We start from the raw sequence: 25,485 nt of genomic DNA, 5'->3' as shown, positions 1-25,485 counted from the left end.
TCTGGCATGTCATATAAAATTATCAATCAAAAGAAAAGCTGCAGTGACTGTTTAGAACAACTATTGCTGAAAAGCACAAGAAGAAGAAGAAGAAGAAGGAGAAAAAGGAGAAGAGGAATCAGCTTCACCCTTAGGAAAATAGTCCCTGTATGTGACGCAGGGACTATGTTGATTGACAATTCTAAAATGAATGTTGAGCAGAAAAAATGGGAGGAAAGCTGTCAGTGAATCATTCCAGAGAAGAGAGCACTGAGCTGGGTTTTGAGCAATCTGAGTTGTAGCTTTATTTCCATCATTGATTGACTGATTGGCTTTGGGTAGATCAAGAGCCACTTGCTTTCACTGGAGTTCTACTGTTCACTAAGTGCTGTTACCCGAATCACTGTGATGAACTGCATTCTTCTTCAAAATACTTACTGTCCCTCCCTGCAAGGCAAGCCCTGCCCTGGAGAGAAATCGTACTTTCTGCTCCTTCGAGGTTAGACTAAGCCTATGACTTCCAAGCAGATGTTTTAAGAGCCAGTATTTACTTCCTCATGATCTCTTTACCCATCTGTCCGCCAGCAATGTCTCAAATAGAGGCTGCTCTGTGAGTCTGGCCCCAGAATGACAGTCATCACCAAGGGAAGCCACACCTGGCCTAGCTTGGACCTGTAGCAAGAGCAAGAAATAAACCTTGGTCACTGAAATTTGGGGGTGACTGGTTACTAGGGCATAACAGCTTAAGCTGATTGATAAAATCAGACTGACATATTTAAGATCTAACTGAAACCCATAGAACTTATGTTTTCCAGGCTTAACAGGACCTAGCTGAATAAGCCAGTATTCTTTCCCCCTTCCTGAACTGCCTGTGATTATAAATTTGGGGCCTTCAGTTCTTCAGCCACATATTGAAGAAATTAGAATAAATAATCTCTAAAGTTCCTTCCCTTCTAACCTTCTATATTCTTCTGACTCCCTCCTTTCATAGACGTTTTTGAGTCTCTGTGTTTCGTAAGGGTTGCTTAGGTGATATTTGCTACTATGAGTAGTTATCTTAGATATATTCACTTAGATGAGATCTAAAATATTTGCATACTATAAAAATCCCACAACTATTATTGCAGAGTTCTAGGGCATCTTGATTTGCACTCCTTGATACTTTACTGTGTAAATATGTTATTCAGGTTTTTGTAAATTTGCCTACAACCTTTCTGATTAAATTGCAAACCTCTTTGTAAGAGAAGTTTTTCTTTCTCTTTTACTTTGCTGCTTATCATGTCTCACCATGTTTTAATAGGTGCTAATGAACTTGCTTTTTTTTTTTTTTTTTTCTTGCCACACCACGAGGCTTGTGGGATTTTAGTTCCCTGACCAGGGATCGAACCCAGGTCCTTGGCAGTGAGAGTGCCGAGTCCTCGCCACTGGACCGCCAGGGAAGTCCCTTAACCAATAAATCCTTATTTTTTTTTTAATTCAAAATGATGGAAACCAGATTTGACAATTAGGTAAAGCATTCATGGTAAAGATTTTAAAGATGGCAACAAGTTCTTTGGTACTCCTCCCATCAAGAGATAAGAGTCGGGCTTCCCTGGTGGCGCAGTGGTTGAGAGTCTGCCTGCCAATGCAGGGGACACGGGTTCGAGCCCTGGTCTGGGAAGATCCCACATGCCGCGGAGCGACTAGGCCCGTGAGCCACAATTGCTGAGCCTGCGCATCTGGAGCCTGTGCTCCGCAACAGGAGGGGCCGCGATGGTGGGGGGCCCGCGCACCGCGATGAAGAGTGGCCCCCACTCACCGCAACTAGAGAAAGCCCTCGCACAGAAACGAAGACCCAACACAGCCATAAATAAATAAATTAATTAAATAAAAATACGTTTAAAAAAAAAAAAAAAGAGATAAGAGTCTAACTTCCCTCCCTTTGAATCTGGGCTAGCTTTAGTGGCTCACTCGTAACCACGACAATGCTGCAGAAGTAACACGTGTGACTTCTGAGGTTAAAAGTCAGAGAAAGTCATGCAGCGTCCATCTTGTTCCCTGGAGCATTTATTCATGGAGCCCCGGAGAGTAAGGAGTGCAAGTACTCTAGACCACCAGGCTATGAGGAAGCCCAAGCCACATGAAGAGGCCACATGGCACACACTCCAGGAGACAGACCCAGCAGAGCCTGGTTTTCAGGTCATCTTAGCCCATGAGCTAGACATGTGACGGAAGAAGCCTCCGGATAATTTCAGCACCCAGCTATTAATGTCACCCCCAGTCATTTGAGTCTTCCTAGCAGAAGCCCCAGGCTTCGCGGAGCAGAGACAAGCAATTTTTGCTCTGCCCTATGTAAATCCCTTAAAAATCCACACACATAATAAAATGGCTGTTTGTGTTATGCTACTAAAATGCGGGGTGGTTTGTTACGCAGCAAGAGATAACTGGAACATAGAGGGTCTGCAAAAGTCAGCCCGAGCCACCATGTCAGCCCAGGCAAGTGTCACACAAAGAAATGTGTGCAACCACACACTTTCCTGCTTTGTTTATTTTTATTAAGGTGTAGCAACCCAGTGGGGTAAGCACCTCTCCGGTTAAGAGCAATCTGGAAGACAGGAGTATTAAAACATCAGGCGGAGATACAATCGAATTACTATCAAGCAATTGCAACCTGAAAAGAGTAGGCACTGACAGCGTCTCAGAACCTATTACTTTACTGTGCAATTGCAACACAACAACAGCACCAGTCAGGGATGTCATCACAAAGACAAGTGAAATCAATACTGACTCCAAAATACATTACAGCCCACTTTTAAATAAATATGGAAAAATCTGCTTAAGTTGATTCTAGCTCAGCGGGAGCAAACTGCTGTAACAATTTTTACATACAAAGCCCAGAGAAAAGAACATGTAGGAAGCACCCGACACACGCACAGCTTGGGGCATAGCTTGGGGTGGAGAGATCCACTTCTTAAATTCACTCTGCAACACGTCCTCCTTTACAGGCAACAGCAGATTTCACCTTACGGATCTCGAAAGCTCTACTCTGGGAGAGAAAAACCCACACGTTCAAACTATAACAGCTAGAAAGTTATGTAAAAAAAAAAAAAAAAGCCAGTGTTATTTAATGTCAGTTCAGTTGCCTAAGAAGTCTGCTGTTAGGGAGCAATAAAAAGTGTTAAGTTCGTTTGGGTTTGTTTGTGTGTTTGGTTGGTTGGTTGGTTTTGGAGCCAGGTACCATATAAGTTTATATGCACTTAACATAGGCTTAATGACATTCTCTGTACAGGGTACTATGCTAAGCACTAAAAGATATGACAGGTATAATCCTTGCCCTCCAAGAGCTTACATATCAGTAAGGAAGTTATAGGTGTATCTAAAAGTTAACTATTGTGCAATAGGCAAGACATGGAAACAACCTAAATGTCCATGGACAGATGAATGGATAAAGAAGATATGGTACATATATATCGTGTAAAACTACTCAGCCATAAAAAAGAATGAAATAATGCCATTTGCAGCAACATGGATGCAACTAGAGATTATCACATTAAGTGAAGTAAGTCAGAAAGAGAAAGACAAATACCATATGATATCATTGATATATGGAATCTAAAATATGACACAAATGAACCTACCTACAAAGCAGAAACAGAATCACAGACATAGAGAACAGACTGGTGGTTGCCAAGGGGGAGGGGGGGAGGGGGAGGGCTGGAGTGGGAGTTTGGGTTTAGCAGATGCAAACTATTATATATAGAATGGATACACAACAAGGTCCTACTGTATAGCACAGGGAACTGTATTCAATATCCTATGATAAACAATAATGGAAAAAATATTTTTTAAAAGTATATATATATATGAAACTGAATCACTTTGCTGGATAGCAGAATTAACATTGTAAATCAACTGTGCTTCAAAAAAATATTACAACTGAAAAAAAAGTTAACTATTGTGCAAAGTAGAAGGTTCTAAGAAGAGGAAACAAAAACAGTTTGGTACAGGCCTGTATCAGAAAGTTTTAATTTAATTTGGACATTAAATAGTCCAAATCATATTTTAAATCCATGAATATAAATTCAACCCCACCTCCATCCTTCTTTCCAAGATGGCAGCCTCCTAGAAAAAGTAACCTTTTATTACACGTTTTTAAAATCCCTCGCCATGTCCTTCAGGTATGTTGCTACACAGCAGTGCTCAGCAAATATGCATGGATTTAGTGAGTGCAGTGGATTAGGTGTAAGACCTACCACTAAGGACAACCGGCTTAGTGTCCCAGGCTCTCTTTACCTCCTTCTGTGGTGTCCATGGCTCTCGTTCTCATCTTCCCACTTTTAAAAGCTGTCAGTGTGGTTTTAATAAGACTTGAAGTGTTACCTTCAGAATTTTGTATTTTGAACTTTATCGTGAATTGTGCAATAAAAGATTTGGTTCCCTGGACAAGAAAACAGCCCTGCTCCCTGTACTTGAAATGGATAGACGAGCATGTATGTCACCGATGGATAACACAAGTCCTGGCTTCTTTACCCAACTTCCAGCTATTAAGTGGCCCCACAGTCATGCGGTCCACAGTCTACCAGCTCTGCAAGGGCCTCTAAAATGTTTGAGACCTGATGAAAGATTTATTGACTCTAAAATATGAAAAGAAGCCTGCAAAATTGAAGTGGAAACTGCTTAATTAAATACCTTCAAAGCGTAAAGTTATATTACCTAGATGATTGCACCTCAGCTTTTACATAATTGTACAGAACTTATATTCAGAGTGCGCTATGGGCACATTTTTACATATATTAGGAAAGGAGTGAACTGTCAGGAAACAGAGGTGACTGTTCTTGGTCTCTAGCCTTCTTTCCGCCCACCCCCTGCTTTTTTTCCTACAAGGCTCTGGCTTTGTTCAGATACCGAGTCCTTCCACAAGCAGCTGTGTGCCTCGGGGGAAAGCTGACCCCAGTTCTAGAAATAAACTTTATGGTCTGATGGTGATATCACTCCCTTTGGCAGTGGTTGGTTCAGAAACTGGCATACAGCTCAATTCTGACCAGTGAGATATGAAAAGAATTCTACTGAGGGAGGGGGGTTCTGGAGAAAGTTTCTTCTCTGCTAGAAGAAAGGCAGTCCCTTATGCCTGAAATTTCTCTGTCTGAACATGATGCCTGGAACTCCTCCAGCCATTCTGCTCAAGCCTGAGGAAAAACCAACGCTGAGGAGGGCGGGATGAAGAGATAGAAAGTCCCTGGTCCTTGACAACAGGGTCAAGCTGTTGAATTCACTTATCCTACTAGACCTTCCTACCACGTGAGATAAAAATGCCTCCTCTGTTTAATCCAGCTTCACTCAGTGTTTCCTCACTGCCTTCTAGGTACCCTGTCAGCCTAAGAGCCAATAGAAGACATCCCACCTCCCACTTCTCTGTTATCATCTGCTTCAGGCATATTCAGAGGATGACAAAACGCCTTTCTGTCACTGGCAGTGAGTCACCCAGCACAAGGGTCACATTGCACCCGTTCCAAGTCAGTTAGTTTGAATAGAAGATATCCTTTCTCATATCAATGCAACACATTCACTCTTATTTTTTTTTTTTTTTTGGCTTAAGTACACTATCTTTTTTTTTTTTTTAGTTTCATTTTATTCTTTTTTTATTGAAGTATAGATGGTTTACAATGTTGTGTTAGTTTCAGGTGTACAGCAAAGTGATTCAGTTATACATATATGTATGTATATATATATCACAGTTACATATATCTAGATAGATAGATAGGTTCTTTTTCAGAATCTTTTCCCTTATAGATTATTACAAGACATTGAGTATAGTTCCCTGGGCTATAAAGTAGGTCTTTGTTGGTTAACTGTTTTATATTTAGTAGTGTGTATCTGTTAATCCCAACCTCCTAATTTATCCCTCCCCCACCGCTTTCCCCTTCGGTAACCAGAAGTTTGTTTTCTCTGTCTGGCAACACATTCACTCTTGACAATGGCTAGATTCAGCCTTGTGTCTGGATTCAGTAAACTGTTGCCCAATGGCTATAATCTGGGAACCTTTGGCAAGTCCCACGGACAAAAATCTCTCTACTAGATTTCCACCGTTAAAGCCAAGACAGTGGAAAAAACTAACCAAGATATCTATTGCTCCTACCTAAGTAATCATTTGTGAGCCTACCTGGAATTGACCTACAGAACTATGTGACAGTAATTGGGTGTTCTTGTAAGCCATTAAGTTTGTGATCATTTGTTACACAGCATTAGAAAAGAACTAGGATGTCATACAAATCATGCAAAAATTTTTTAAAACACACAAAACGTATAATATATGCTAAGGGTCAGCAAACCACAGCCCATGGACTCAGTCAAACCCGTGATCTGTTTTTATACAGCCCACAAGCTAAGGATGTTTTTTAATATTTTTACAGGTTTGTAAAAATTAAAAAAGAAGAATATAGGGCATAGACTATACGTGGACCACAAAATCGAAAATGTTTACTGTCTGGCCCTTTACAGAGAAAAAGGGCTCCTGCAATACACTATTTATTATACCTTTCTGTATAGGGACAAGCATCGGTAATAGTTCAGGATCCACCCTGTGCTGCGTCTTTGCTGCATTCACCCTCTCTGATCCATTTCCCAATAGCCTCCTTGCCCTGGGAGGCTGGTCTGTATGGACCACAAGGTGCCTCCGGTTCCCGGCTGGGTGTGCAGACAAGCAGTTTGAGGGCAGGAGGAAGGTGAAACTGGGGTGTCCATTCACCCCTTCATCCAGAGCACTGTCTCAGGTAGGTACATCCCTCAACCAAAGGGCACAGCTCCTTTCAAGGTTGTTGCCCTGCACAGTTCTTTCCTCCAGAGTCCGAGACCTGCTCCCCCTTCTCCCCTTAGGTCTAGGGTGTCAGCACCCTAACATCCACGATGATTTCCTACATTCTGCCCACACCTGTGTAAGCGTCTTTTCACTGCTTGCTCCACACCTCACCCGCCTCGAGTGTGGCCCCTGACTGATACACCCACTAACTTAACTATCGTGGTTACCTCTGGGGTGAGCAAGGGAAAGGAATGAGAGAGGAGAAGCAGAAACTTTCCACGTGATCTGTAGTGCTAGCTCTTTCATTCATAAAAGGACTTGAAGCAAATATAACAAACTCTTCCTCATGGCTGATTCTGGGTGGCAAAACAGACACAAATGTTGTTTTTTTTTTTTCTGGTATTTACATATCTTTTAATATCTTTACAGACATGGAAAACAAACTCATGGTTACCAAAGGGGAAAGTGGGGGGAGGGATAAATTAGGAGTTTGGGATTAACAGAGACACACTACTATATATAAAATAGATACACAAGGTCCTACTGTATAGCACAGGGAACTATATTCAATATCTTATAATAACCTATAATGGAAAAGAATCAAAAAAAGAATATATATATTGTATATCACTTTGCTGTACACTTGAAACTAACACAATATTGTAAATCAACTATACTTCAATAAAAAAAAAATTAAACCACTGTACCAGCCACACTATTATTTTGGATTAAGACTCTCAAAATCACCTATCTGAATTCAAATCGCAGAGACTCCCTGATGGGCCCCAGTCTTGCCTGATGGACGGGTGTACCTCCTAACTAGTAACTTCTTCCTGACTCACTGCACCAAGATGCCCACTGCCCATGCTGCTCATCGCCACCCAAGGCATGAAGCCATAGGGGCACCTCAGCCCAAGACTGACTCAGCACCACGACCGTCAGCACTTCTCCCAGAAGAGCAGTTCCAGTGGCTCTCCTCCCCCGACCTCCCCAGCAGCTCTCTGTGCTTTCTGGGGAATGAAGTAATAAACCTTCCCTGCCAGTACTTATAAAATGTTCTGGCTTTATGGGACAGCATCTCCTGCTGCTTTGGGCACAAGTCCAGTTTAATCAAAGAATCTGGAAGGACAGCAAAAAGACAATTTGATAACCATCACACTAAGAACAGTGAAAAAGAAAAATAAGGTTTGCGGTGAAAAAAAAAATCATACTAAGTGAAGTCAGACAGAAAAAGACAAATATCATATGATATCGCTTATATGTGGACTCTAATAAAAAATGATACAAGTGAACTTATTTACAAAACAGGCTCACAGACCTAGAAAACAAACTTATGGTTACCAAAGGGGAAAGGTGAGGCGAAGTGATAAATCGGGATACTGGGATTAACATATACACAGTACTATATATAAAATAGATCATCAACAAGGATCTATACTGTATAGCACAGAGAACTTGACTCAATACTCTGTAATCACCCATATGGGAAAAGATTCTGAAAAAGAATGGATATGTGTATATGTATAACTGATTCACTTTGCTGTACACCTGAAACTAACACGACATTGTAGTTAGTTCAATAAATTATCAACTATAGTTCAATAAAAAAATTTTTTTAAAAAGAAAATTCAAAAAAACAGAAAAAAGCTCATCTTCAGAGCAAATGCAAAAAATAGGACTACTAGCTCGGATCTGTCTAGATGAGGTTATAAACGTGAAATTCTTGAGTTACTCATAAAAGAAAGCTTTAAGCATATTAGAAGACACTCCCCTCCACACAAACACCCACAGAAGGATTTGCCATCCCTCCCCCAGTGCTATGAAATACGTGATCATCACTGCAAAGTCATATCTTGCCTTGGATAATCTATCCCCCTCATCGGGATTCTGACTTTTAGGGAAGTGCCTTTTGTGAGTTGTGTATGCTCGGTGGTTCTATGTGTGCTTCATTTTTTACCAGCTGTGACAAGATTTTTTAATCTTTATACAAGAGAAACCAAACCTGTGTAGGAACAACCTGTCAGGAATACTTACAGCCTGGCAGTTAACAGTTAACACTTCTCTCTCTCTCTCTTTCTCTCTTGCACGTGTGTGTGCGTGCACGCACGCGCATGCGATTTAATCAACAAGGTGCTGCTGACGATGTGTAATAGAACATTGTAAAAGCTACATGGTTTAACACCTCTGAGGGTGCCAAACAAGACTCCATAAAGGGTACGGCAGTGAAATGAAAAACGATGATTATTTAGCATTTATTAATCCTAAGCAGTATGCTAGGCTCTAAAGAACACAGCGCTGAGAGAAGTGGATTGCCTCTAAAGTTCCATGCTTTCCTAAAACAAACATGGAAGGGACTTTTACAACACTATCCCTATATAAGAATATGAAATAGAAATACCTTGACTCCATGGACAAAGGCAGAAAAGTACCAAAATAAAAGCCATAAGGATTTTTGAGACTTGTGTCCTTCGTCTATAATCTGCTTCTCTTTACAGCACAATCTTGGGCAGCTGGATCAGGGTCGGCCAGCTACAGCCTGTCGGGCTGCCACCTGTTTCTGTAAATAGAGTTTCGCTGGAACGCAGCCATGCCCATTTGTGTACATATTGTCTGTGGTTGCTTTTGCACAACAGAGATGAGTACTTGTGTCAGAGACCATATGGCCAGCAGAGCCAGAAATATTTACTATCTGGTCCTTTCCAGAAAAGGTTTCCTGACCCCTGATCTAGACTGAACTGGAGAAAACCTGAACCAGATTTGTGATAGTCTCAATAGGTTTACTTACTAATGTACTTATTCATAGTTACTTATGCAAGGTAAAATTCAATTTAAGTTATTGGTTTGTTAAGCGTGAGGAAAATGTCTATTATTTTGCATTGAAGAGGAATATATGTACCACGGTGAAGGCTAACACATCATCCCTTGGGAGCAAAGGCACTCTGCCCTGATGGAACTATGGGAGATTCCCACAGGGAAAGCTAGTTTCCCTCACTACGTGTTTTGAAAAGGCCAGAGATCCAGATGTTGAATGGAGTTGAAGTTGAATGGATAATTAATAAGAAGAAGATTATACAAGAGCTCATTCTATGTAGGGTAATAGTTCATGGTTTAATTTCTAGAACCGTTCTTGATAAGATTTGAAAACTATTTGCAGCATTAAGGTATTTATTGGTTTTATTTCAAAGCCTATGAGCTCTTGAAAAAAATCACTTGCAATCCTCTTCCTAATTCTGTGGTTATACTGCATTGAACCACACACTCAACAGTGTGATAAAATCAAATGGCATTTGTTTATTCAGAGACCACAAATGGCTTTCTTGATATGAAAGTAAACATTGCTTGAAAAGTTCTAGCCTGAAGGATTGATTTTTTACGTCTTCTTGGAAGAACCACTTTTAGGGCTGCAAAAAATGTGGACATTGGCAAACTACTCTTTCATCTGAATAGACCAATAAACATGTCTAAATTTCCCAGATGCATGGAAAGAACAGAAACAGCAGTATTCCAGCACATAGATGGTGCTTCAAATGGATGTTTTATTTTGTTCAACAAGAATTGAATGATATGACTTAATCTTACCTGCTTAACACCCAAGATCTGTTTTAGATTTTTGGCAACTAACATGCTCTCCCATGGCAACTGCATAAAAACATCATACAGTTTGAAGAAGGAAAAAAATTCAAAACCTTTCAGACCCAGTTACTTTATGAAACTATTTTACAAGTGTCTTTTTATTTTACAACAGTTTTAAAGAATCTATTTGAACAATTTATATCTTTCACCACCTGTACCTCTAAACAAAAACACGTTTTTCACAAAGAACTATGAAGAAAACATCCAGGCTTATTCAGAGAACTGATAATGGATATTCTTTTTATTTTTTTATTTTTTGCAAATATTTTCTCCCAACTTGTGACTTGTGTTCTGATTCTCGTGGCGTTGTCTTTTGCAAAGCAGACATTTTTAATTTATTTTATTTATTTATTTATTTATGGTTGTGTTGGGTCTTCGTTTCTGTGCGAGGGCTTTCTCTAGTTGTGGCGAGTGGAGGCCACTCTTCATCACGGTGCGCGGGCCTCTCACTGTCGCGGCCTCTCTTGTTGTGGAGCACAGGCTCAGTAGTTGTGGCTCACGGGCCCAGTTGCTCCGCGGCATGTGGGATCTTCCCAGACCAGGGCTCGAACCCGTGTCCCCTGCATCGGCAGGCAGATTCTCAACCACTGCGCCACCAGGGAAGCCCGATAATGGATATTCTTAAGCAGAATCAAAACTAGCACTGAGCAGATGAGTCAGGATTTGAGTTTTAGCCTTGGCTGGGTTAACTAAGGAAATGAATGACCTTGACAAGTTACTTTCTGCTCTGGGTTTTGCTTTCTTCATCTGTAAAATCAGGTGATTTACATCAACCTCCCAGAGTACTTTCAGCCCTAAATACAAAGATGACTAAAGCTTGGCACTGATGGTAATTCTAAATAGTATTAACTGCTAACCTTCTTCCAGCCTCATTCCTATGCATGACAGAATGCCAGAGGGAAAAATCACAATAAACCCAACACGAATTTGATTCTTCCCTTCTACCCTGGAAGGAGTCATCAAGACATTGCTGGGCCACAGAGAAAGTACATTTCTTTGCCCCTCTTCCAAGACGTCATACATGATTAGACACAAGTTCCTTCTCAGGTTATTGTTAACTGTATTATTTAAAAGAGTGGACTTGAAGAATGATTTTTATAAAGAAGAATTTAGGACCACTTGGAATCTTATGGGTCAATACACTGGCATATCGTAGAAATAATCTTTCCTAAAGCTTGCTGCCCAGACAGCTCTATAACCTGTCCTAGAAATAGGGTGTGGTGTTGCTAGAACTTTCAGATTTTGCTGATGGAAGGAAAATATGGTCCTGCTTTGGAGAGCTGTTTGGCTGTCTCTTTTAAACAAACACATAACCATCCTATGACTCAGAGAGAATATGGCTATTAGAATCATGATATTTTACAAAAACGTAGTACAATAGTAAGCCCTTCAAGTAAAAAGCCTATCAAAAGGGTTCTGAATTTTTTTGGAATTAATTTGAAGTATCAAATGATGACGGCATCACAAACTTAAAATATGTTCTTTGAAAAAGAATGCAGTAAGCAGACAATCTTTTAGAACAATAATTAGGAAGAATTAAGAGTGTGAGGAAATGGACTTATAGACTACATTTTTTGAATGACCAGGTTGGGAAGTTTAGTGAGGATGGCTTAAAACAGTCAACATTTTCTCATATCAGTAAGGACTAGCCAAGCAAAGAGAAAACAATTAAGCAGACTATCTTTTATATTATGAAAGACCCTCCAGGAGGTAAGGGGTCCCAGGGAGGAGCTGATGGTATAAGCAATAATTAAAAGCAACCAAGCACAAACTGCATAATTGCTAGTTTCTAGGAATTTTTTTTTTTTTTTTTTTACTTTACCTCAAAGCATTAAAGGAAACAAAGAAAATAGTGATATCCCCAAGGAATAATTCCCTACTTTTCAGTCATCTTATGCAAAATAATAAATCCAGGGAGAGAGAAGCTTCAGTAAATTAAGAATAGGACGTTGTTTGATAAATTTCTCAGACCCACCAATGACAGCAATAGCATGGGAAAAAATCAGACGACATTCAAATATTCCAAGCCCAAGGTCACAATGTTACATGAAACAAACTCCAAACTCTTTACCCAGCCTACAGAGCCCATCACAACCTGGCTTCACTTCTTGGCCTCACCCTTGGGCTAGGGTGAGGCCAAGAAGTGGCCTCCTCACCCACTGTGTTCCACCATGTCCCTAGGACTCCTTCCCCTTGATGCAGCCTCCAGTTGGCTGCACCAGCCTTGCCCTATGCCTTGAAGTGCCCTTTCGCCCATCCGGCGTGATGGTTTTGTCTTCCAGCTCTCAGCTGAAAGGTCTTCTCCCTGGATTGTTCCTCGTGATCACCCAGCCTAAGGAAGCCCTCTATCCACATAAGGGGAAGCCTTAACATATTTGTTATTTTTTAAATTGTTTGTTTGTTTTTATGCTGTTTTCCTGAGTTTGGGGTTTTTTGCATATTTTGTCTCTACACCAAGCTCCATGAAAACTAGTAATTTATCTGTTTTGTGCCCGACACTGTTAAAGAAAAACTTATTCTGACATTTGTTAAAACAGTAAGGAAGACTTTTTATTCGAGACTACTGCAATATGGGTCTTGCAATAGAGAGAGACGGAGCTCAAATCCAAATATAGCAAAGACTGCTGGGGATTTACAGCCAGTGAGCATGTAGAAGGTTGGGGATAGAAGATGAAAAATTACTAAGAGGAGACATCAAGGTTGGGGGATCTTGCTAAACTGACTTAATAGGATTCTTACTGAAGGCAGGCCAGGGTGGTCAGCTATCAAGGGTATGGGGGATGACTTGGCAGGATTCCTTGCTAAGACTGGGTTGAGCAGACCACAGACAGAATGGGAACCAAGGTTGAGGTCTAGTCAAGGAGAGGGCTTGGAGGAGACTAATTAAAGTTCGGTCAAGGAGAGAGTTTTTGCCAACACATAGTAGGCTCTCAAAAAATTATCAGCTGAATGAATGAACAAATTCTCTTCCTCAAAAAGATTTAATGGCTTTACTTTTCCATTTCACCTTACTACCATAAACACTGGTAATAATAGGGATAAACAAGGAAAGAAAACCAAAGAAGAAACTCTCTACTCCCTTGCAAAGTGAAAAGAATAAATCTTCACAATTAAGGGTACATTTTGTTCATTTATTTGTCCCTCAGATATTTATTGAGAGCTCACTGTAATGCACTGGTTACTCTTCCAGACCTGGACAGACGAATCCAAAGGGCACATCCTGACTTCGAGTTCATTTTCACTGTCTGCTGAGTGATAAATACATGAATAGAGTCAGGTATGGGAAAAGGAGCAGCTGAGCTGGGTGAAGGGCAGCAAGGACCCCTCTTGGCAATGAGGCTGACAGAAGCCAGACTCAGGAGGAGAAAAGTGTGATGAGAACTTCACAAATGCAATACCCTGTAATATGCCTTCTGCCAGAAACCCTGCCTATCTTCCACAAAATTCCAAACCCCAGGATAGGCCTGGCATGATTCTATTTCCTGTGGAAGTCAGCAAAAAGGCCAGGTTGGGACAAAAGTTTGTGCAGAGCTTAGACTCAGTCAGGCAGACAAAAGGACAGCTGCCCTCCCAGGTTATGTTAATAAACTGGAAATGCATGACTATAAGAAAAGCACCTAGTTCAACTACTCCAGGACTGATGCCAAAGGGAAAAAAATGGCATAGATGCTCAAGAGGATGTCATTATTATTCCCCTGAGCTCAGAGGGGTGAGGAAGGAATGTGGCCCCGTATGAGCACGCTGCTGCCCCCAAAGGGGGATCATGTGCATTTCAATCTCAGTGGCTCTCAGGAAAGGACAGGCCAACAGAGAGAGCAGAAGCTGAGACGCTACTCTTCTGAGCGTGGTGCCAGCATCACCTGCACCCTCAGCAGTATGGAAGGTTAACTACCAAGCTGAAAGTAATGTCTGATAATACCTGGGTATTTTTAACTTTTAATCTAACCAAGATCTGAGACTATAATTATATTTCCCAATGAAATAGGAAAAAAGATTTTCCCATTTTAAAATTTTAATCTCAGGAGTTATCAGAAGCTAAAGCTAACTAGGTGATCCCAAACAGTAAAAGCAAAAATGTTGGGAAAGAGAAGACTAGATCAATGTAAGAGACGTGATATATGGTGGCAATGATTTCCAACACATGTTTATTAAAAAATTGTGCTAATTGGAAGCTTTGCTTCTTCCATGTGAAAGCAACTAATAAGAAGCTGATGAGAGCAGAATCAGGCGCCAGAACCCCACAAGGAAATTACAGATGGAATAGATAGCTCTGGGTGCATACAAGACTTTTAAATCTAAATTGAATCTTTATTTAGAAATCAATTTATGTGGGTAGACTCTTTGCCCAAGGGTATTTGTTTGTTATTTTATGAATGTTTCAAGCTAGCAGTTTTTTCCTAGGGTTATAAATGCCTCTGACTAAATAAAATATGAGGATAGATTTTTGTAATAAATATGTCTCTGACATTATCTATTTATTTGTCCATGGAAATGTGTAGACTTTATCTAAAACAGTTATTTAACTATCATACTCTTTATTTTATGAAACAAAACTGTCTCTAAATGACCTATTTCCCCCTATGCCCTCCAAAGGAGCTAAAATAGTAAGACTTTATCCCAGCCACTATGAGGTCAGTCTGACCACCCCCCTTTCCAAATAAGGTAAAGGCTACTCAGATTTATTTAATCTCTATGACTCATAGCAAAATATTACATAATTTATTTTAAAGAACAAGATAGACATTTCTCTCTAAAGCTTTACCAATTGCTCCTTTTTAAACCACACTTCCATATCCCGGGGGGAAAATGGGGCCATAATTCAGGCAGAATCAGCTCTAGATAAAGGCTGACGGGGTTGGTGTGGGGGGCAGTTATGGGGGAGTGGGGATTCGGGGATGAGGAAGTTGCTCCCGGAGTCAGACAGAACCAGGGCAGGGGAGCTGCCTCAGCCTGGGTTGGGCACTGAAGCTGATGGTCAGCAGTCCACATGAGGATTTCTTAAGAAGAGTGTGAATTTTTTTTTAACATCTTTATTGGAGTATAATTGCTTTACAATGGTGTGTTAGTTTCTGCTTTATAACAAAGTGAATCAGCTATACATATACATATATCCCCATATCTCCTCCCTCTTGCGTCTCCCTCCCACCCTCCCTATCCCACCCCTCTAGGTGGTCACAAAGCACAGAGCTGATCTCCCTGTGCTATGCGGCTGCTTCCCACTAGCTATCTATTTCACATTTGGTAGTGTATATATGTCCATGCCACTCTCTCACTTCGTCCAAAGAGTGTGAATTTGATGCAGTTGATGTGGATATCCAAGGAGCCTACTTAACACTTTCACGTCTCAGTGGCTCAGGAAAGTCAACAGATGACAGTCTTATGAAACTCTGTGGTCCATCTTGTTTGGAAACAGATTCCAGCTAACAGCAGGGAGTATGGAGATCCACCACTCAGCAAAAATAGATTTGTCAATGGGATTTAGGGCAAGATTAAGTCCCAATAAATTTCTGCTAGGAACCAAGGAAGAAGCACATTCCTATTGGCTAGACAAGGTTAAAGTAGAGAAACTTGGGCATATGGGAATTTGAGCGAACATAAGCTACACAACCTCTCAACTGTACGTAGCCACTAGTGAGGACACGTTCCTAACTCTAGTCCTGCCTTTGATCAAATTAACCCCCCAAATTGTACAGGATTATTCAATTGTGCTGCCTTTTGGATTCCCTGAGATGGTGAAACAGGTAGGCTTTGCAAGATAAAATGAGACAAACTCAAGTGTCTGAGGGAAAAATAATATGGAAATCTCCAGTGCAGTACATACACTAAACAATAAGGTAATGATAAGAAGATGAATTTTTTTTTTACTGTACAGATTTTTTTACTACACAAATCACAGATTTGAAGTGATGCAGTGTATTAGTCCCTCTCCTCTCAGATGTCAAGGTTTAGAAACAGCCTTCAAGGCCCTGTTTCTCTTGATCATTGAGTTTCATATTGAAGGTTCTCTTTTCCAGTAAAAACTCCTGCTGTGCTTGAGAATTTCTTAATTACCTTTTTAAGTTTTCTGCTATCATGGCAGAATAATCCAGAAACTAATTATGGAGCTAATAAAAAGAATGAAAAACTTTTGTTTGTTTGTTTGTTTTCCCAAAAGCATACAATAATGCAAAGTTGTAAACACAGATGTAAATGATTTGCTCCACATTTGTCTCAACAAATTAAAATGGCATCTTCCCTCTATGAAGAAAATGTAGGACTTCCCTGGTGGCGCAGTGGTTAAGAATCCTCCGGCAAATGCAGGGGACATGGGTTTGATCCCTGGTCTGGGAAGATCCCATATGCCGCGGAGCAACTAAGCCCGTGAGCCACAACTACTGAGCCTGCGCTCTAGAGCCCTCGAGCCACAACTACTGAGCCCTCGTGCCACAACTACTGAAGGACACCCCATCCATTCTCACTGGCGCTGTCCCCACCTCTGAAGGAGAGAGTGGTCTAGCCCCACACAGTTGAGTAAGAATGTCCTCCACTGGCCCCTCGCTTTCATCAGCAGGGTCAGATGGGAGCTTCTGAACCCTAGGTACTCCTGGCAAGCCTCCCCCTCCATATCCCCCCTCAAAATTCACAGCCTGAAACTACAGTATTATCTTCACTGCGACTATCGACGCTAATTTTATCACGCCGTTATTCCTTCATCCTTGGACTCTACTCCCCATACAGACCTGTGCACCCCATATTCTGACGCTGTCTTCCCCCACTCCCTAACTTCTAACAACAGGTCTACAAGGCCCTCTAGAACTCGAGATTCAACAGCAGCAAAATTCTAGAACCTGTCTCCTCTCTCAGTGTTTGATTGACCCGGTTGTCACCACCAAAGTCTCTAGCTTCAGGAGGATTAGGGGGCGACCCTCATGCCACTGACCTGAGGTTGGAGTGGGTGTCCTCACTGCCACTCCCAGCCCGTCCTCCCCGCTTCCTCTTGAGAACTCCAAGCCTTAGGTATCATCACACTGTAATAGCCATTTCCCCTCCTTATAAGAGTCACCTAACCACCTCCAAGGGACTCCGCCTGCCCCTTGAAGATCTTAGCTCTGTTTCACAGCACTGCAGTTACCATGCTTCAGGAGTTCCATACCCATGTCAGCTTTTCCATACCCTCATCTCTCAGTTCCTTCAATGATCTTCTTGTGCTTGATCACTCACTTCCATGGTCCTATGCTAGATCTTACAAGATTGCCAATAACTCATCTCCACCGTGACCCCGGTTCCACATCCCACTCTGGTCACCACTTCCTATCTTTCCAGCTCACTTTTAGTCCAGTTTCAGTGGTGCATTGACCCCACCAGGACCTCATCTACCTCATGGAATCCCTTCCCTTGTTAACCAGCCTAAGATTCCTGGTCTGTCCTCTTAGTCACTTGCACACACCCTCAACTCTCCTGTCCTTCCCTCAGCTCTCCTGTCCTTCCCTCAACTCGGGCTCTCAGTGGGGGAAACAACCACACCTTTTCCATCCAGCTCTGCAACCATGGCAACTCATCTTCCTGGAAATACATGGACTCTTCACGCTGCCCACAGATTATATTGTATTTCCCCCATCCATTCCACCTCGCACCCTCCCAAGCAACTATTTCCTGCTTTATTGTCACTCTTAAAATCTCTGATGTTTCTCCGTCCTCCTCCCTCTCAGTCGATGACTTGGCTTCCTATTTCATAGAGAAACGGAACATTCAGAAGAGAACTTCTAAAGCCCCGTGCCCACCGCCATATCTGATTGCCCTCCTGCATCTGTGTCTCCACGTTCTGCGTTTTCTCTCCCGTTACTGTAGAGGAACTACTGGTGCTCCGGCGAAGGTGATCTGCCATATGCTTCTCACCTCCTCAAGTTCACCGCTCTAACATGTTATCCTCTCTATCTTCTGGATTTCCCCCAGCAGCACTCCAGACACTCCCATTTTTTTAACCATGTCTTAAGTCTACTTACCCTTCTAGCCACTGCTCTGTTTCTTTCCTTCTCTTTACAGCTCAGCCCCTTACAGGGTGATCCATACACAATTCTTCTCCTTCCATTCTCTCTTGAACCTGCTCCAGCCAAGCATGGACCCTGACCCGTCTACTAAAACTGCTCTCTGCTCAAGGTCCACAGCGATGTAGCCTCAGTCCCCACCTTACCTGCACCCAGTGGATTAGTCTTTCCTCATCACAACACTTTCTTCACTTGGCTCTAGAACATTCTCCCTCTTGGTTTCCATTCTTCCTCACTGGTCACTTCATTTTTTGTCTCTGTTACTAGTTGCACCCAGGACTCAATCCGTGGTCTAGTCTACAGATGTATCCCTAGCCATGCGTCAAATTCAAATGCCTCGCCGAGGCAGGTCTCCACTTCCCACACCCACTGTTTGCCTTGATTATTCGAGTGAAAGCAACTCACTTCGGTAGGTTCTGCATCCAGATGATTCCTACAGACTCAGTTCTGCCTGATGGGTTAGTCTTCCCCTGGTTGTCTATTGGCCTAACCTGCTGAGGTCCCAGAATGCCTGGGGGCTCCCTCACCCACCGTATGACAAGATGAGAGAAGGAATAACTAAGAAGTCTAAAGTGAGGATGGTAGCTAACTGTCAAAAGGTCCAGGAAGAGGAGAAAAGGCTGCTGACTTTGGCTTTTGTAATTCTACTGACCAGCTGGCATGGTTTTGGCTCTCCCCACGCCTACAGGGGAGACAAAGCCACCCTCAAGCAGTATGCCTAGCTCTACCTATCAGGGCCCGAGGGGTGAGACTCTGCCAGAACACGCTTGTTCCTCTTCCTCACATCCAGTCACAGACCCTAGAAGAGTTTTCTGCCACCTGCTTACTCCCCACCAGATGTGACGATCGTTTCCCTCTCTGTGACACCACCTTTGCTCCAGACCTCGGGTTTGGGTTCCCTGCTGCCCGCCCCGTAGAAATGAGGCTGATCCCTTCTGCCCCCCAGACCCGGGTCCTGAACCACATGGTCAGAATGTATGTGGTGTGTAATCTTGAGGAAAAACACCTTGCAAGATATTTGAAAGAGGAAGTGCATAAGAAGGTGAGCAAATAGAGAAGTCAGCTCAAGGTCAAGGAGACACAAAAGAATTTTTAAGCTAGGATTGGTGGTGCTTGTTTAAAGCTGGAAGATAACCAACAAGGACCTACTGTATAGCACAGGGGACTCTACTCAGTACTCTGTAATGACCTATATGGGAAAAGAATCTAAAAAAAAGAGTGGGTATATGTGTATGTATAACTGAATCACTTTGCTGTACACCTGAAACTAACACAATATTGTAAATCAACTCTACTCCAATTTAAAATAAAAATTAAATTAAAAAAATAAAGCTGGAAGAGGAGAAAGAGAGAGAAAATGAAGATGCTAAAAGGGAACATGAATATGACACTCAAATACCCTATGAGGTGGAGGGTGAAAGGCTGTCTTCCTCTGAAACTTTGAGGAAGAATAAAGTAGCTGACATTAATTCAGTATTTTCTTTGAGCCACACACAGTCCCAAGTGCTTCATACATTGACTCAATTTATCTTCATACTAATCATATGAAGTAGTTCCTGTTAATACGCTACTTAACAGATGAGGAAACTGAGGCACAGAAAGATATGGTAACTCACCCCAAATCAGACAGTTAACAAGCAACAGAGCCAGAGTTTGAGGCCGAGCAGTCTGGTTCCACACTGTGCTCTTAACCGCTACACAATGCTGTCTAGGAAAGGACAGAGATAGACTGATGGCAGGTCCCCATCAGACAAGGGGAAGCCATCTGGCAGCTCGCTCTGGACAGTGCCAATTTTTTTGATAAAGGAAGAGGTAAGAAGTCCTAAAGAAGTGCTGTTTAGTAGAACTGTAATGTGAGCCATAAATGCAAGCCACATATCTGACTTTCAACTGTCTGGTCTCCACAGTTAAAAAATAAAAAGGATAAACAGCAAGGTCCTACTGGATAGCATGGGGAACTATATTCAATATCCTATGATAAACCATAATGGAAAAGAATATGAAAAAGAATATATATATATATGTATATGTATGACTGAATCACTTTGTGGTACAGTAGAAATTAACACAACGTTGTAAATCGACTATACTTCAACAACCCTTTAAAAGATAAAAAAGAAAAATAGGTAAAACTGTTTTAATTAAACTCAACTTATCCAAGATATTATAATTTCAATACTATAATCAATGTTACTGTATGTTTTTAACAATAGTATATCAATTGCTGAGATATTTTGCATTCCTTTTTTTAAAATAAATTTATTTATTTATTTTTGGCTACGTTGGGTCTTCATTGTTGTGGACGGGCTTTCTCTAGTTGCGGCAAGCCGGGGCCACTCTTTGTGGCGGTGCGCGGGCTTCTCATTGCAGTGGTTCTCTTCATTGCAGAGTACGGGCTCTAGGCGTGCCGGCTTCAGTAGTTGCAGCATGTGGGCTCAGTAGTTGTGGCTTGCAGGCTCTAGAGCACAGGCTCAGTAGTTGTGGCACACGAGCTTAGTTGCGCCGCGGCACGTGGGATCTTCCTGGACCAGGGCTCGAACCCGTGTCCCCTGCATTGGCAGCCGGATTCTCAACCACTGAGCTACCAGGGAAGCCCCACATTCCTTTTTGCATACTAAGTCTTGGAGATTTTTTTTTTTTAATTTAGCCAAGCCAAGTGGCTTGCGGGATCTTAGCTCCCTGACCAGGGGTTGAACCTGCACCCTCAGCAGTGAAAGCGTGGAGTCCCAACCACTGGACTGCCAGGGGATTCCCAAGTCTTTGAAATTTACTGTGTATTTTAAACTCATAGCACATGTTAATTTGGACCAGCCGCATTTCAAGTGCTCCATAGCCACACATGGCTAGTAACCACCAACCTGGACAGTGCAGGACTAAAAAGCCATTGGTAGGAGGAGTGACAAAGAATTGAGGATATGGCTGGAGCTAAGAATTTAAGAAGAGGGAAAAATCTAGAATACCTGTGGTATGGGATCTATCTTGAGTAGTTGTTGAGAAACAAATAATAGAACTGACCAGCAGAAGTCAGGTCTATATGGAAATAAGACAACAAAAACCTATAGGAGTGTGTACCTTTGTGTATGTGTACACACACTGGGTACAAACAGAGTCAGCATTCATGATCAGTTGACCGGCAACCGGCACAACCTGACATCAATAAGGACTTCACATCTCCTTCACAAAATGCTTTAGTCTGCCTATGATAGAGTATAGACTTTGCTCTAATTAATCGAATTAATTAAGTTCAATTTTGGGAACTAATTTTGAATTCATTCCAGGTTGTCTCCCTTCTGTCCACCTTTTGCCTAATTTCCAGTCATGCTGTCCCCAGTTCTCAGTTAGGTACCATCTCCTCTCCAGTCTACCGCCTATGGCCCCTTTCTCCTCATTCCGGACACCCGTGGCAAACTCACTGACCTTGAACTCTGGGGCACTGCCTTTGCCCTTTCCACTCCTATACGTCTCTCTCAGCTAGTTTTATTGAAAACATGAAACCACGTCCTGTGGAATGACACCAAAAATCATTCCACTCAATATGCACTGTTCAATGTGGCATCCATCTTTCTAGTTAATGCCCTTCCTTTATCTAAAGTTTGCCATCTCTTTAGTAGTGAATGAATGTTCATGAAGGACCAAGGACCCAGAGAATTGTTTCAACGTCATGTAGATAAGAATCACAGGGCAGTTTGCCTAGAGGCCAGATTGAAAGATAGGAGCTGGGAAAAGAAAGCAAAATGACTGAGGAAATGTATCTCTATAAATATATTTTAAAACTATGGAGCAATATAATAGCTATGATATTGAACCTTCTTCCCTGGGGTAAGTAGGTAACACAGTATCAGAGGCCTTGGCAGGCAGAATAGCCCCCTTTTCCAGGTTGGAAGATATCATCCTTTGATCAAAAATCCTAAGATCCTTTCATTTTCTCCACCACAGTCGATGTTTCAATTTCAAAGGCCACTTGCTGTTTCTGGTCTGTTATCAGTCAGGCAGACTCAACACACAGAGAGAAAGCCACTTTCGTATAAGCTGCGGTCTCCTTTATCACAAATGCAGACTTAAGGATCCGATCCTGCTAAAACTGCACAGCTCAAGACCAAAAGGTGGAAATGAGGGCAGAGGAAAGCCAGCTTCACGAGGGGAAGTTGCAAATCTATTGAGAGAAGTAGTGATGTCAAATGCAGGTGAAATATGGCAAGTTGTCTAGGTGACTCAAACATCCCTTTGTTCTGAGCTACTTTCACTCCTAACATCAGAACTGCCAAAAGAAAAATATCAGGATGTTGTTGGGCACGAATACATATGACATCACGAGTAGAAAGGAAATTCATTAATATGCTCAAGAACCTAATACATGCCAGGCACTGTGCTGTTTTTTTAAATACAGCAAACCTCATCTCTGATGAGGAAAGGGAAGCTCAGAGAAGTTACATACATGCCCATAGTTTCGCTCTTAAGTGGAGAAGCCATTATTCAAACCCCTGGCTCTCTGGTCCTAAAGCCTGAGTTTTTCTTTTCCTTTTCTTTTTAATTCTCTTTCTCCTATAGCACACTGCCTCCAGAGAAACAGAGAGAGGCTTGGGTGTGATGGTCTGTGGACTGGTTTAGCCAGACGGGCAAGCCTGACCACAAGCAAATTTGTTTTCATTTTGTCCATTCTGTGTACATCCTAATTGTGCCTCCCTCAGAAAAAAAGGTTTGGCCAAATAAATACAAGACACATGAAAACATCTCTGACTCATTTCCACAACAGAAATCATATTTGCCAAAAGTTCTCACATTTGCTAAATTGGTGGCCCACCAGTATTAAGCTGCTGATTCATCCATGTGCTTTGCTTCCGTGGGACCACAATGTAATGGTCTCCATCTGGTTTTTTTTCAGCAGCTCTTGATATCACTTATTCATATTACTCATTCAACAGTGTTAGTCAACAAAAGACAATTAGACAAAGGACAAAAAAGGCAAAGGACAACTGGGATGGAATGACCATTGGAATTGAACCAAATATGAACTAAGTCTTCAGTCCAATAATAATTGTAATTTCCCACCTAGTTCTGTTTCAGATTTATTTACTTCTGTTTCCTTGCTTGAATGTTTGTGACTGAATCATTTTAGTGTTTTTTCAAATTATAACAGTAATACAAGAGGTAGAAATATGTACTCACTAGATTCTCTGTGTTAAGATTGGTGTGGATTCTTTCACACCTCTATCCATATGCTATACAAACATTTATAAGAAACAATGTCCCTACTTTTTATAAAAATAATACTTACACACTCTATTCGACAATTTGTATTTGGTCACTTAAAAAATATCTCATGCACATCCCTCCAGATCAATACCTTAGACTGGACTTTATTCTTTTAAGTAGTTACATCATTTTCTATGATACATCTATCAAAATATCTTTAACTAATCCTCTAGAGATGAACATTTAGGATGTTTCCAAGCTGGGTGTTCTTTTTGCTGTTTTACTGTAGTAAGTACTATTATGACAAACTTCCTTGTGTGCATATCCTTATGCACATGAACATTTTTCACAATAAGATATAGCCCCCAAAACAGAGCAGTTAGCTCCAGGCCTATGCATATTTTCTTATTAATAATATTATTAAGACACAGGCCTTAAGTGTACAGTTCAATCAGTTTTGATAGGAGCATTTACCAACCATGGAACTAACCTCCCAATCAAGATACAGAACATGTCCTTGTGCCCCTTCCTAGTCAAACCTTTCTTAATCCAACCCCATCCCGATCAACCATCGGTCTGCGTTTGCCTGTTTCACAGTTTCCTACCAACAAGTCAGAAAGTTTGACCCTTTTCGCGTTTGGCTCCTTTGGTTCAGCATAATTGCTCTGCCTTCATTCCATTTTATTATATGGATGTGCCACAATATTCACTTCTTTTTAATGATATGAATATTCCATCATGCATTCAACTGTCCTTCCACTGATGAACATTTCAATTGTTTCCCGTATTATTTTCATGACAATAGATGACACTTCAATAAACTTCCTTGAACTCATGTCTTTTTGTCCTGGGACGTCTTTCATCCCAGGATGTACCCCCCAAAACCAGATGAAGAATGTTAAAGTTCTTTAAATTTTTAATTGTGTTAGATACTGCCAGATTACCTTCCCAGTAGGTGAAAACAATTCACACTCTTACCAGCCCATTTCCTCACACCTGTATCATCTGAGAAGCTCTTTGGCTCTCAGGGGTACTGACCCTAAATGTTAAAAACTCGTTCAAGGAACAGCACCTACTAAAATATTAAAAATACACATACAGAGCACAAACTTTGTGTTGAACACTTTGCTGGGTACTGGTGATGAAAAGGGGAACAAAGCCTGTCCTCACCCTTGAGTGGCTTACAAATCAAATAAGAAAAGCCGTATGATTCATGCAAGAAGGAAAGTTTTTACATGGCACAGCAGGAGAGGCGATTTGGGAACATCAGATTGGGAAGTCTGATTAAAATGTGTGTGGCCAAATGCTTGTAAGCGCTAGTTCTGAAGAAGTCAGAATTAGCTGGACGAAGTAGAGGGAAAGAGTATTCTAGGCAGATAGAAGAGAGTAGGAGAAGCCACGAAGGCATAAAAAACTGACCATCCGCATTAGAGATCCAGGTACGTGGCAATTACACGCAAGGAGGGATCACAGAGAACGACAAATATGTGCTATAAAAATTGGCGAAATTTGAATAAGGGCTGTAGATTAGGTAATACTATTTTTTTAATTTTTAAAAAATTTATTTATTTTATTTATTTATTTTTGGCTGTGCTGGGTCTTCATTGCTGCATGCGGGCTTTCTCTAGTTGTGGCGAGCGGGGGCTACTCTTTGTTGAGGTGTGCAGGCTTCTCATTGTGGTGGCTTCTCTTGTTGCAGAGCGCAGGCTCTAGGCACGTGGGCTTCAGTAGTTGTGGCACACGGGTTCAGTAGTTGTGGCTCACGGGCTCTAGAGTGCAGGCTCAGTAGTTGTGGCACACAGGCTTTGTTGCTCTGTGGCATGTAGGATCCTCCTGGACCAAGGCTCGAACCCACGTCCCCTGCATTGGCAGATGGATTCT

At 41.7% G+C, this 25,485-nt stretch overlaps 1 long non-coding RNA gene across 2 annotated transcripts in view; it reads left to right on the top strand.

Annotated features, from left to right (window-relative positions):
* LOC309660314 overlaps positions 1-25,485 on the top strand; it is a 75,146-nt gene that overhangs the window by 34,048 nt on the left and 15,613 nt on the right. The window contains exons 2-3 of one of the 2 annotated variants that reach the window (XR_014263333.1): positions 5,321-5,430; positions 7,523-7,816. This is a non-coding gene — a long non-coding RNA (uncharacterized lncRNA). Of the gene's footprint in view, positions 1-1,878; positions 5,431-7,522; positions 7,969-25,485 lie in introns of those variants that run through there. The other variant, XR_014263332.1, reaches the window with a different exon arrangement.

The sequence above is a fragment of the Balaenoptera physalus genome (genome assembly GCF_965194825.1).
Source record: "Balaenoptera physalus genome assembly, chromosome: 4".
In the NCBI taxonomy this organism is placed as follows: domain Eukaryota; kingdom Metazoa; phylum Chordata; class Mammalia; order Artiodactyla; family Balaenopteridae; genus Balaenoptera; species Balaenoptera physalus.
Note: the sequence above shows the minus strand (reverse complement) of the source record. Positions and strands in the feature narration are given on the sequence as shown.